Source organism: Euprymna scolopes, chromosome 37, assembly GCF_053919585.1.
Source record: "Euprymna scolopes isolate OS-2025 chromosome 37, ASM5391958v1, whole genome shotgun sequence".
Lineage (NCBI taxonomy): Eukaryota > Metazoa > Mollusca > Cephalopoda > Sepiida > Sepiolidae > Euprymna > Euprymna scolopes.
The window spans coordinates 16,028,253-16,037,878 of NC_136518.1; the positions used below are offsets into that span (position 1 = coordinate 16,028,253).

At 40.1% G+C, this 9,626-nt stretch overlaps 1 protein-coding gene and 43 non-coding genes across 44 annotated transcripts in view; all 44 read right to left on the reverse strand.

The window, feature by feature from the left end:
* LOC145261102 (neuropeptide FF receptor 1-like) overlaps window positions 1-9,626 on the reverse strand; it is a 152,876-nt gene that overhangs the window by 92,441 nt on the left and 50,809 nt on the right. The window lies entirely within an intron of this gene.
* On the reverse strand, window positions 141-214 carry Trnan-guu (transfer RNA asparagine (anticodon GUU)). Its single transcript has one exon. It is a non-coding gene; the product is annotated as a tRNA-Asn (tRNA).
* Window positions 362-435, reverse strand: Trnan-guu (transfer RNA asparagine (anticodon GUU)). Its single transcript has one exon. It is a non-coding gene; the product is annotated as a tRNA-Asn (tRNA).
* On the reverse strand, window positions 583-656 carry Trnan-guu (transfer RNA asparagine (anticodon GUU)). Its single transcript has one exon. It is a non-coding gene; the product is annotated as a tRNA-Asn (tRNA).
* Trnan-guu (transfer RNA asparagine (anticodon GUU)) lies at window positions 804-877 on the reverse strand. Its single transcript has one exon. It is a non-coding gene; the product is annotated as a tRNA-Asn (tRNA).
* Trnan-guu (transfer RNA asparagine (anticodon GUU)) lies at window positions 1,025-1,098 on the reverse strand. The gene has a single exon. It is a non-coding gene; the product is annotated as a tRNA-Asn (tRNA).
* Trnan-guu (transfer RNA asparagine (anticodon GUU)) lies at window positions 1,246-1,319 on the reverse strand. Its single transcript has one exon. It is a non-coding gene; the product is annotated as a tRNA-Asn (tRNA).
* On the reverse strand, window positions 1,467-1,540 carry Trnan-guu (transfer RNA asparagine (anticodon GUU)). Its single transcript has one exon. It is a non-coding gene; the product is annotated as a tRNA-Asn (tRNA).
* On the reverse strand, window positions 1,688-1,761 carry Trnan-guu (transfer RNA asparagine (anticodon GUU)). The gene has a single exon. It is a non-coding gene; the product is annotated as a tRNA-Asn (tRNA).
* Trnan-guu (transfer RNA asparagine (anticodon GUU)) lies at window positions 1,909-1,982 on the reverse strand. The gene has a single exon. It is a non-coding gene; the product is annotated as a tRNA-Asn (tRNA).
* On the reverse strand, window positions 2,130-2,203 carry Trnan-guu (transfer RNA asparagine (anticodon GUU)). Its single transcript has one exon. It is a non-coding gene; the product is annotated as a tRNA-Asn (tRNA).
* Trnan-guu (transfer RNA asparagine (anticodon GUU)) lies at window positions 2,351-2,424 on the reverse strand. The gene has a single exon. It is a non-coding gene; the product is annotated as a tRNA-Asn (tRNA).
* Window positions 2,572-2,645, reverse strand: Trnan-guu (transfer RNA asparagine (anticodon GUU)). The gene has a single exon. It is a non-coding gene; the product is annotated as a tRNA-Asn (tRNA).
* On the reverse strand, window positions 2,793-2,866 carry Trnan-guu (transfer RNA asparagine (anticodon GUU)). The gene has a single exon. It is a non-coding gene; the product is annotated as a tRNA-Asn (tRNA).
* On the reverse strand, window positions 3,014-3,087 carry Trnan-guu (transfer RNA asparagine (anticodon GUU)). The gene has a single exon. It is a non-coding gene; the product is annotated as a tRNA-Asn (tRNA).
* Window positions 3,234-3,307, reverse strand: Trnan-guu (transfer RNA asparagine (anticodon GUU)). The gene has a single exon. It is a non-coding gene; the product is annotated as a tRNA-Asn (tRNA).
* Trnan-guu (transfer RNA asparagine (anticodon GUU)) lies at window positions 3,455-3,528 on the reverse strand. Its single transcript has one exon. It is a non-coding gene; the product is annotated as a tRNA-Asn (tRNA).
* On the reverse strand, window positions 3,676-3,749 carry Trnan-guu (transfer RNA asparagine (anticodon GUU)). Its single transcript has one exon. It is a non-coding gene; the product is annotated as a tRNA-Asn (tRNA).
* On the reverse strand, window positions 3,897-3,970 carry Trnan-guu (transfer RNA asparagine (anticodon GUU)). Its single transcript has one exon. It is a non-coding gene; the product is annotated as a tRNA-Asn (tRNA).
* Window positions 4,118-4,191, reverse strand: Trnan-guu (transfer RNA asparagine (anticodon GUU)). Its single transcript has one exon. It is a non-coding gene; the product is annotated as a tRNA-Asn (tRNA).
* Trnan-guu (transfer RNA asparagine (anticodon GUU)) lies at window positions 4,338-4,411 on the reverse strand. The gene has a single exon. It is a non-coding gene; the product is annotated as a tRNA-Asn (tRNA).
* On the reverse strand, window positions 4,559-4,632 carry Trnan-guu (transfer RNA asparagine (anticodon GUU)). The gene has a single exon. It is a non-coding gene; the product is annotated as a tRNA-Asn (tRNA).
* Window positions 4,780-4,853, reverse strand: Trnan-guu (transfer RNA asparagine (anticodon GUU)). Its single transcript has one exon. It is a non-coding gene; the product is annotated as a tRNA-Asn (tRNA).
* Window positions 5,001-5,074, reverse strand: Trnan-guu (transfer RNA asparagine (anticodon GUU)). Its single transcript has one exon. It is a non-coding gene; the product is annotated as a tRNA-Asn (tRNA).
* Window positions 5,222-5,295, reverse strand: Trnan-guu (transfer RNA asparagine (anticodon GUU)). The gene has a single exon. It is a non-coding gene; the product is annotated as a tRNA-Asn (tRNA).
* On the reverse strand, window positions 5,443-5,516 carry Trnan-guu (transfer RNA asparagine (anticodon GUU)). Its single transcript has one exon. It is a non-coding gene; the product is annotated as a tRNA-Asn (tRNA).
* Window positions 5,664-5,737, reverse strand: Trnan-guu (transfer RNA asparagine (anticodon GUU)). The gene has a single exon. It is a non-coding gene; the product is annotated as a tRNA-Asn (tRNA).
* Window positions 5,885-5,958, reverse strand: Trnan-guu (transfer RNA asparagine (anticodon GUU)). Its single transcript has one exon. It is a non-coding gene; the product is annotated as a tRNA-Asn (tRNA).
* Window positions 6,106-6,179, reverse strand: Trnan-guu (transfer RNA asparagine (anticodon GUU)). Its single transcript has one exon. It is a non-coding gene; the product is annotated as a tRNA-Asn (tRNA).
* On the reverse strand, window positions 6,326-6,399 carry Trnan-guu (transfer RNA asparagine (anticodon GUU)). The gene has a single exon. It is a non-coding gene; the product is annotated as a tRNA-Asn (tRNA).
* Trnan-guu (transfer RNA asparagine (anticodon GUU)) lies at window positions 6,547-6,620 on the reverse strand. Its single transcript has one exon. It is a non-coding gene; the product is annotated as a tRNA-Asn (tRNA).
* Trnan-guu (transfer RNA asparagine (anticodon GUU)) lies at window positions 6,768-6,841 on the reverse strand. Its single transcript has one exon. It is a non-coding gene; the product is annotated as a tRNA-Asn (tRNA).
* Trnan-guu (transfer RNA asparagine (anticodon GUU)) lies at window positions 6,989-7,062 on the reverse strand. The gene has a single exon. It is a non-coding gene; the product is annotated as a tRNA-Asn (tRNA).
* Window positions 7,210-7,283, reverse strand: Trnan-guu (transfer RNA asparagine (anticodon GUU)). The gene has a single exon. It is a non-coding gene; the product is annotated as a tRNA-Asn (tRNA).
* Window positions 7,431-7,504, reverse strand: Trnan-guu (transfer RNA asparagine (anticodon GUU)). Its single transcript has one exon. It is a non-coding gene; the product is annotated as a tRNA-Asn (tRNA).
* Window positions 7,652-7,725, reverse strand: Trnan-guu (transfer RNA asparagine (anticodon GUU)). Its single transcript has one exon. It is a non-coding gene; the product is annotated as a tRNA-Asn (tRNA).
* Window positions 7,873-7,946, reverse strand: Trnan-guu (transfer RNA asparagine (anticodon GUU)). The gene has a single exon. It is a non-coding gene; the product is annotated as a tRNA-Asn (tRNA).
* On the reverse strand, window positions 8,094-8,167 carry Trnan-guu (transfer RNA asparagine (anticodon GUU)). Its single transcript has one exon. It is a non-coding gene; the product is annotated as a tRNA-Asn (tRNA).
* Window positions 8,315-8,388, reverse strand: Trnan-guu (transfer RNA asparagine (anticodon GUU)). Its single transcript has one exon. It is a non-coding gene; the product is annotated as a tRNA-Asn (tRNA).
* Trnan-guu (transfer RNA asparagine (anticodon GUU)) lies at window positions 8,536-8,609 on the reverse strand. The gene has a single exon. It is a non-coding gene; the product is annotated as a tRNA-Asn (tRNA).
* Trnan-guu (transfer RNA asparagine (anticodon GUU)) lies at window positions 8,757-8,830 on the reverse strand. The gene has a single exon. It is a non-coding gene; the product is annotated as a tRNA-Asn (tRNA).
* Trnan-guu (transfer RNA asparagine (anticodon GUU)) lies at window positions 8,978-9,051 on the reverse strand. Its single transcript has one exon. It is a non-coding gene; the product is annotated as a tRNA-Asn (tRNA).
* Trnan-guu (transfer RNA asparagine (anticodon GUU)) lies at window positions 9,199-9,272 on the reverse strand. Its single transcript has one exon. It is a non-coding gene; the product is annotated as a tRNA-Asn (tRNA).
* Window positions 9,420-9,493, reverse strand: Trnan-guu (transfer RNA asparagine (anticodon GUU)). Its single transcript has one exon. It is a non-coding gene; the product is annotated as a tRNA-Asn (tRNA).

Genomic DNA, 9,626 nt, shown 5'->3' on the forward strand with positions numbered 1-9,626 from the left:
GACAGTTTTTCACAACATAAAATTGATTGTCTCAACTTTTCAGAATTTCAGAAAACTATAAAACAAAGAAATATTACGCGTTAGATTGAAAGGAATCTGGAGATTTTTAGGTAATAATAAGTAGATATAAAAGGTGACATCGCCCCCGGGTGGATTCGAACCACCAACCTTTCGGTTAACAGCCGAACGCGCTAACCGGTTGCGCCACGAAGGCAGGTGACGACAGTTTTTCACAACATAAAATTGATTGTCTCAAGTTTTCAGAATTTCAGAAAACTATAAAACAAAGAAATATTACGCGTTAGATTGAAAGGAATCTGGAGATTTTTAGGTAATAATAAGTAGATTTAAAATGTGACATCGCCCCCGGGTGGTTTCGAACCACCAACCTTTCGGTTAACAGCCGAACGCGCTAACCGGTTGCGCCACGAAGGCAGGTGACGACAGTTTTTCACAACATAAAATTGATTGTCTCAACTTTTCAGAATTTCAGAAAACTATAAAACAAAGAAATATTACGCGTTAGATTGAAAGGAATCTGGAGATTTTTAGGTAATAATAAGTAGATATAAAAGGTGACATCGCCCCCGGGTGGATTCGAACCACCAACCTTTCGGTTAACAGCCGAACGCGCTAACCGGTTGCGCCACGAAGGCAGGTGACGACAGTTTTTCACAACATAAAATTGATTGTCTCAACTTTTCAGAATTTCAGAAAACTATAAAACAACGAAATATTACGCGTTAGATTGAAAGGAATCTGGAGATTTTTAGGTAATAATAAGTAGATATAAAAGGTGACATCGCCCCCGGGTGGATTCGAACCACCAACCTTTCGGTTAACAGCCGAACGCGCTAACCGGTTGCGCCACGAAGGCAGGTGACGACAGTTTTTCACAACATAAAATTGATTGTCTCAACTTTTCAGAATTTCAGAAAACTATAAAACAACGAAATATTACGCGTTAGATTGAAAGGAATCTGGAGATTTTAAGGTAATAATAAGTAGATATAAAAGGTGGCATCGCCCCCGGGTGGATTCGAACCACCAACCTTTCGGTTAACAGCCGAACGCGCTAACCGGTTGCGCCACGAAGGCAGGTGACGACAGTTTTTCACAACATAAAATTCATTGTCTCAACTTTTCAGAATTTCAGAAAACTATTAAACAACGAAATATAACGCGTTAGATTGAACGGAATCTGGAGATTTTTAGGTAATAATAAGTAGATATAAAAGGTGACATCGCCCCCGGGTGGATTCGAACCACCAACCTTTCGGTTAACAGCCGAACGCGCTAACCGGTTGCGCCACGAAGGCAGGTGACGACAGTTTTTCACAACATAAAATTGATTGTCTCAACTTTTCAGAATTTCAGAAAACTATAAAACAAAGAAATATTACGCGTTAGATTGAAAGGAATCTGGAGATTTTTAGGTAATAATAAGTAGATTTAAAATGTGACATCGCCCCCGGGTGGATTCGAACCACCAACCTTTCGGTTAACAGCCGAACGCGCTAACCGGTTGCGCCACGAAGGCAGGTGACGACAGTTTTTCGCAACATAAAATGGATTGTCTCAAGTTTTCAGAATTTCAGAAAACTATGAAACAAAGAAATATTACGCGTTAGATTGAAAGGAATCTGGAGATTTTTAGGTAATAATAAGTAGATATAAAAGGTGACATCGCCCCCGGGTGGATTCGAACCACCAACCTTTCGGTTAACAGCCGAACGCGCTAACCGGTTGCGCCACGAAGGCAGGTGACGACATTTTTTCACAACATACAATTGATTGTCTCAAGTTTGCAGAATTTCAGAAAACTATAAAACAACGAAATATTACGCGTTAGATTGAAAGGAATCTGGAGATTTTTAGGTAATAATAAGTAGATATAAAAGGTGACATCGCCCCCGGGTGGATTCGAACTACCAACCTTTCGGTTAACAGCCGAACGCGCTAACCGGTTGCGCAACGAAGGCAGGTGACGACAGTTTTTCACAACATAAAATTGATTGTCTAAACTTTTCAGAATTTCAGAAAACTATAAAACAACGAAATATTACGCGTTAGATTGAAAGGAATCTGGAGATTTTTAGGTAATAATCAGTAGATATAAAATGTGACATCGCCCCCGGGTGGATTCGAACCACCAACCTTTCGGTTAACAGCCGAACGCGCTAACCGGTTGCGCCACGAAGGCAGGTGACGACAGTTTTTCACAACATAAAATTGATTGTCTCAACTTTTCAAAATTTCAGAAAACTATAAAACAAAGAAATATTACGCGTTAGATTGAAAGGAATCTGGAGATTTTTAGGTAATAATAAGTAGATATAAAAGGTGACATCGCCCCCGGGTGGATTCGAACCACCAACCTTTCGGTTAACAGCCGAACGCGCTAACCGGTTGCGCCACGAAGGCAGGTGACGACAGTTTTTCACAACATAAAATTGATTGTCTCAAGTTTTCAGAATTTCAGAAAACTATAAAACAACGAAATATTACGCGTTAGATTGAAAGGAATCTGGAGATTTTTAGGTAATAATAAGTAGATATAAAAGGTGACATCGCCCCCGGGTGGATTCGAACCACCAACCTTTCGGTTAACAGCCGAACGCGCTAACCGGTTGCGCCACGAAGGCAGGTGACGACAGTTTTTCACAACATAAAATTGATTGTCTCAACTTTTCAGAATTTCAGAAAACTATAAAACAACGAAATATTACGCGTTAGATTGAAAGGAATCTGGAGATTTTTAGGTAATAATAAGTAGATATAAAAGGTGACATCGCCCCCGGGTGGATTCGAACCACCAACCTTTCGGTTAACAGCCGAACGCGCTAACCGGTTGCGCCACGAAGGCAGGTGACGACAGTTTTTCACAACATAAAATTGATTGTCTCAACTTTTCAGAATTTCAGAAAACTATAAAACAACGAAATATTACGCGTTAGATTGAACGGAATCTGGAGATTTTTAGGTAATAATAAGTAGATATAAAAGGTTACATCGCCCCCGGGTGGATTCAAACCACCAACCGTTCGGTTAACAGCCGAACGCGCTAACCGGTTGCGCCACGAAGGCAGGTGACGACAGTTTTTCACAACATAAAATTGATTGTCTCAACTTTTCAGAATTTCAGAAAACTATAAAACAACGAAATATTACGCGTTAGATTGAAAGGAATCTGGAGATTTTTAGGTAATAATAAGTAGATATAAAAGGTACATCGCCCCCGGGTGGATTCGAACCACAAACCTTTCGGTTAACAGCCGAACGCGCTAACCGGTTGCGCCACGAAGGCAGGTGACGACAGTTTTTCACAACATAAAATTGATTGTCTCAAGTTTTCAGAATTTCAGAAAACTATAAAACAAAGAAATATTACGCGTTAGATTGAAAGGAATCTGGAGATTTTTAGGTAATAATAAGTAGATTTAAAATGTGACATCGCCCCCGGGTGGATTCGAACCACCAACCTTTCGGTTAACAGCCGAACGCGCTAACCGGTTGCGCCACGAAGGCAGGTGACGACAGTTTTTCACAACATAAAATTGATTGTCTCAACTTTTCAGAATTTCAGAAAACTATAAAACAAAGAAATATTACGCGTTAGATTGAAAGGAATCTGGAGATTTTTAGGTAATAATAAGTAGATATAAAAGGTGACATCGCTCCCGGGTGGATTCGAACCACCAACCTTTCGGTTAACAGCCGAACGCGCTAACCGGTTGCGCCACGAAGGCAGGTGACGACAGTTTTTCACAACATAAAATTGATTGTCTCAAGTTTTCAGAATTTCAGAAAACTATAAAACAACGAAATATTACGCGTTAGATTGAAAGGAATCTGGAGATTTTTAGGTAATAATAAGTAGATTTAAAATGTGACATCGCCCCCGGGTGGTTTCGAACCACCAACCTTTCGGTTAACAGCCGAACGCGCTAACCGGTTGCGCCACGAACGCAGGTGACGACAGTTTTTCACAACATAAAATTGATTGTCTCAAGTTTTCAGAATTTCAGAAAACTATAAAACAAAGAAATATTACGCGTTAGATTGAAAGGAATCTGGAGATTTTTAGGTAATAATAAGTAGATATAAAAAGTTACATCGCCCCCGGGTGGATTCGAACCACCAACCTTTCGGTTAACAGCCGAACGCGCTAACCGGTTGCGCCACGAAGGCAGGTGACGACAGTTTTTCACAACATAAAATTGATTGTCTCAAGTTTTCAGAATTTCAGAAAACTATAAAACAACGAAATATTACGCGTTAGATTGAAAGGAATCTGGAGATTTTTAGGTAATAATAAGTAGATATAAAAGGTACATCGCCCCCGGGTGGATTCGAACCACAAACCTTTCGGTTAACAGCCGAACGCGCTAACCGGTTGCGCCACGAAGGCAGGTGACGACAGTTTTTCACAACATAAAATTGATTGTCTCAAGTTTTCAGAATTTCAGAAAACTATAAAACAAAGAAATATTACGCGTTAGATTGAAAGGAATCTGGAGATTTTTAGGTAATAATAAGTAGATTTAAAATGTGACATCGCCCCCGGGTGGATTCGAACCACCAACCTTTCGGTTAACAGCCGAACGCGCTAACCGGTTGCGCCACGAAGGCAGGTGACGACAGTTTTTCACAACATAAAATTGATTGTCTCAACTTTTCAGAATTTCAGAAAACTATAAAGCAAAGAAATATTACGCGTTAGATTGAAAGGAATCTGGAGATTTTTAGGTAATAATAAGTAGATATAAAAGGTGACATCGCCCCCGGGTGGATTCGAACCACCAACCTTTCGGTTAACAGCCGAACGCGCTAACCGGTTGCGCCACGAAGGCAGGTGACGACAGTTTTTCACAACATAAAATTGATTGTCTCAACTTTTCAGAATTTCAGAAAACTATAAAACAAAGAAATATTACGCGTTAGATTGAAAGGAATCTGGAGATTTTTAGGTAATAATAAGTAGATATAAAAGGTGACATCGCTCCCGGGTGGATTCGAACCACCAACCTTTCGGTTAACAGCCGAACGCGCTAACCGGTTGCGCCACGAAGGCAGGTGACGACAGTTTTTCACAACATAAAATTGATTGTCTCAAGTTTTCAGAATTTCAGAAAACTATAAAACAACGAAATATTACGCGTTAGATTGAAAGGAATCTGGAGATTTTTAGGTAATAATAAGTAGATTTAAAATGTGACATCGCCCCCGGGTGGTTTCGAACCACCAACCTTTCGGTTAACAGCCGAACGCGCTAACCGGTTGCGCCACGAAGGCAGGTGACGACAGTTTTTCACAACATAAAATTGATTGTCTCAAGTTTTCAGAATTTCAGAAAACTATAAAACAAAGAAATATTACGCGTTAGATTGAAAGGAATCTGGAGATTTTTAGGTAATAATAAGTAGATATAAAAAGTTACATCGCCCCCGGGTGGATTCGAACCACCAACCTTTCGGTTAACAGCCGAACGCGCTAACCGGTTGCGCCACGAAGGCAGGTGACGACAGTTTTTCACAACATAAAATTGATTGTCTCAAGTTTTCAGAATTTCAGAAAACTATAAAACAACGAAATATTACGCGTTAGATTGAAAGGAATCTGGAGATTTTTAGGTAATAATAAGTAGATATAAAAGGTGACATCGCCCCCGGGTGGATTCGAACCACCAACCTTTCGGTTAACAGCCGAACGCGCTAACCGGTTGCGCCACGAAGGCAGGTGACGACAGTTTTTCACAACATAAAATTGATTGTCTCAACTTTTCAGAATTTCAGAAAACTATAAAACAACGAAATATTACGCGTTAGATTGAAAGGAATCTGGAGATTTTTAGGTAATAATAAGTAGATATAAAAGGTGACATCGCCCCCGGGTGGATTCGAACCACCAACCTTTCGGTTAACAGCCGAACGCGCTAACCGGTTGCGCCACGAAGGCAGGTGACGACAGTTTTTCACAACATAAAATTGATTGTCTCAACTTTTCAGAATTTCAGAAAACTATAAAACAACGAAATATTACGCGTTAGATTGAACGGAATCTGGAGATTTTTAGGTAATAATAAGTAGATATAAAAGGTGACATCGCCCCCGGGTGGATTCAAACCACCAACCGTTCGGTTAACAGCCGAACGCGCTAACCGGTTGCGCCACGAAGGCAGGTGACGACAGTTTTTCACAACATAAAATTGATTGTCTCAACTTTTCAGAATTTCAGAAAACTATAAAACAACGAAATATTACGCGTTAGATTGAAAGGAATCTGGAGATTTTTAGGTAATAATAAGTAGATATAAAAGGTACATCGCCCCCGGGTGGATTCGAACCACAAACCTTTCGGTTAACAGCCGAATGCGCTAAACGGTTGCGCCACGAAGGCAGGTGACGACAGTTTTTCACAACATAAAATTGATTGTCTCAACTTTTCAGAATTTCAGAAAACTATAAAACAACGAAATATTACGCGTTAGATTGAAAGGAATCTGGAGATTTTTAGGTAATAATAAGTAGATAGAAAAGGTGACATCGCCCCCGGGTGGATTCGAACCACCAACCTTTCGGTGAACAGCCGAACGCGCTAACCGGTTGCGCCACGAAGGCAGGTGACGACAGTTTTTCACAACATAAAATTGATTGTCTCAAGTTTTCAGAATTTCAGAAAACTATAAAACAAAGAAATATTACGCGTCAGATTGAAAGGAATCTGGAGATTTTTAGGTAATAATAAGTAGATTTAAAAGGTGACATCGCCCCCGGGTGGATTCGAACCACCAACCTTTCGGTTAACAGCCGAACGCGCTAACCGGTTGCGCCACGAAGGCAGGTGACGACAGTTTTTCACAACATAAAATTGATTGTCTCAACTTTTCAGAATTTCAGAAAACTATAAAACAAAGAAATATTACGCGTTAGATTGAAAGGAATCTGGAGATTTTTAGGTAATAATAAGTAGATATAAAAGGTGACATCGCCCCCGGGTTGATTCGAACCACCAACCTTTCGGTTAACAGCCGAACGCGCTAACCGGTTGCGCCACGAAGGCAGGTGACGACAGTTTATCACAACATAAAATTGATTGTCTCAAGTTTTCAGAATTTCAGAAAACTATAAAACAAAGAAATATTACGCGTTAGATTGAAAGGAATCTGGAGATTTTTAGGTAATAATAAGTAGATATAAAAGGTGACATCGCCCCCGGGTGGATTCGAACCACCAACCTTTCGGTTAACAGCCGAACGCGCTAAACGGTTGCGCCACGAAGGCAGGTGACGACAGTTTTTCACAACATAAAATTGATTGTCTCAACTTTTCAGAATTTCAGAAAACTATAAAACAAAGAAATATTACGCGTTAGATTGAAAGGAATCTGGAGATTTTTAGGTAATAATAAGTAGATATAAAAGGTGACATCGCCCCCGGGTTGATTCGAACCACCAACCTTTCGGTTAACAGCCGAACGCGCTAACCGGTTGCGCCACGAAGGCAGGTGACGACAGTTTTTCACAACATAAAATTGATTGTCTCAACTTTTCAGAATTTCAGAAAACTATAAAACAAAGAAATATTACGCGTTAGATTGAAAGGAATCTGGAGATTTTTAGGTAATAATAAGTAGATATAAAAGGTGACATCGCCCCCGGGTGGATTCGAACCACCAACCTTTCGGTTAACAGCCGAACGCGCTAACCGGTTGCGCCAGGAAGGCAGGTGACGACAGTTTTTCACAACATAAAATTGATTGTCTCAAGTTTTCAGAATTTCAGAAAACTATAAAACAAAGAAATATTACGCGTTAGATTGAAAGGAATCTGGAGATTTTTAGGTAATAATAAGTAGATTTAAAATGTGACATCGCCCCCGGGTGGTTTCGAACCACCAACCTTTCGGTTAACAGCCGAACGCGCTAACCGGTTGCGCCACGAAGGCAGGTGACGACAGTTTTTCACAACATAAAATTGATTGTCTCAACTTTTCAGAATTTCAGAAAACTATAAAACAAAGAAATATTACGCGTTAGATTGAAAGGAATCTGGAGATTTTTAGGTAATAATAAGTAGATATAAAAGGTGACATCGCCCCCGGGTGGATTCGAACCACCAACCTTTCGGTTAACAGCCGAACGCGCTAACCGGTTGCGCCACGAAGGCAGGTGACGACAGTTTTTCACAACATAAAATTGATTGTCTCAACTTTTCAGAATTTCAGAAAACTATAAAACAACGAAATATTACGCGTTAGATTGAAAGGAATCTGGAGATTTTTAGGTAATAATAAGTAGATATAAAAGGTGACATCGCCCCCGGGTGGATTCGAACCACCAACCTTTCGGTTAACAGCCGAACGCGCTAACCGGTTGCGCCACGAAGGCAGGTGACGACAGTTTTTCACAACATAAAATTGATTGTCTCAACTTTTCAGAATTTCAGAAAACTATAAAACAACGAAATATTACGCGTTAGATTGAAAGGAATCTGGAGATTTTAAGGTAATAATAAGTAGATATAAAAGGTGGCATCGCCCCCGGGTGGATTCGAACCACCAACCTTTCGGTTAACAGCCGAACGCGCTAACCGGTTGCGCCACGAAGGCAGGTGACGACAGTTTTTCACAACATAAAATTCATTGTCTCAACTTTTCAGAATTTCAGAAAACTATTAAACAACGAAATATAACGCGTTAGATTGAACGGAATCTGGAGATTTTTAGGTAATAATAAGTAGATATAAAAGGTGACATCGCCCCCGGGTGGATTCGAACCACCAACCTTTCGGTTAACAGCCGAACGCGCTAACCGGTTGCGCCACGAAGGCAGGTGACGACAGTTTTTCACAACATAAAATTGATTGTCTCAACTTTTCAGAATTTCAGAAAACTATAAAACAAAGAAATATTACGCGTTAGATTGAAAGGAATCTGGAGATTTTTAGGTAATAATAAGTAGATTTAAAATGTGACATCGCCCCCGGGTGGATTCGAACCACCAACCTTTCGGTTAACAGCCGAACGCGCTAACCGGTTGCGCCACGAAGGCAGGTGACGACATTTTTTCACAACATACAATTGATTGTCTCAAGTTTGCAGAATTTCAGAAAACTATAAAACAACGAAATATTACGCGTTAGATTGAAAGGAATCTGGAGATTTTTAGGTAATAATAAGTAGATATAAAAGGTGACATCGCCCCCGGGTGGATTCGAACTACCAACCTTTCGGTTAACAGCCGAACGCGCTAACCGGTTGCGCAACGAAGGCAGGTGACGACAGTTTTTCACAACATAAAATTGATTGTCTAAACTTTTCAGAATTTCAGAAAACTATAAAACAACGAAATATTACGCGTTAGATTGAAAGGAATCTGGAGATTTTTAGGTAATAATCAGTAGATATAAAATGTGACATCGCCCCCGGGTGGATTCGAACCACCAACCTTTCGGTTAACAGCCGAACGCGCTAACCGGTTGCGCCACGAAGGCAGGTGACGACAGTTTTTCACAACATAAAATTGATTGTCTCAACTTTTCAAAATTTCAGAAAACTATAAAACAAAGAAATATTACGCGTTAGATTGAAAGGAATCTGGAGATTTTTAGGTAATAATAAGTAGAT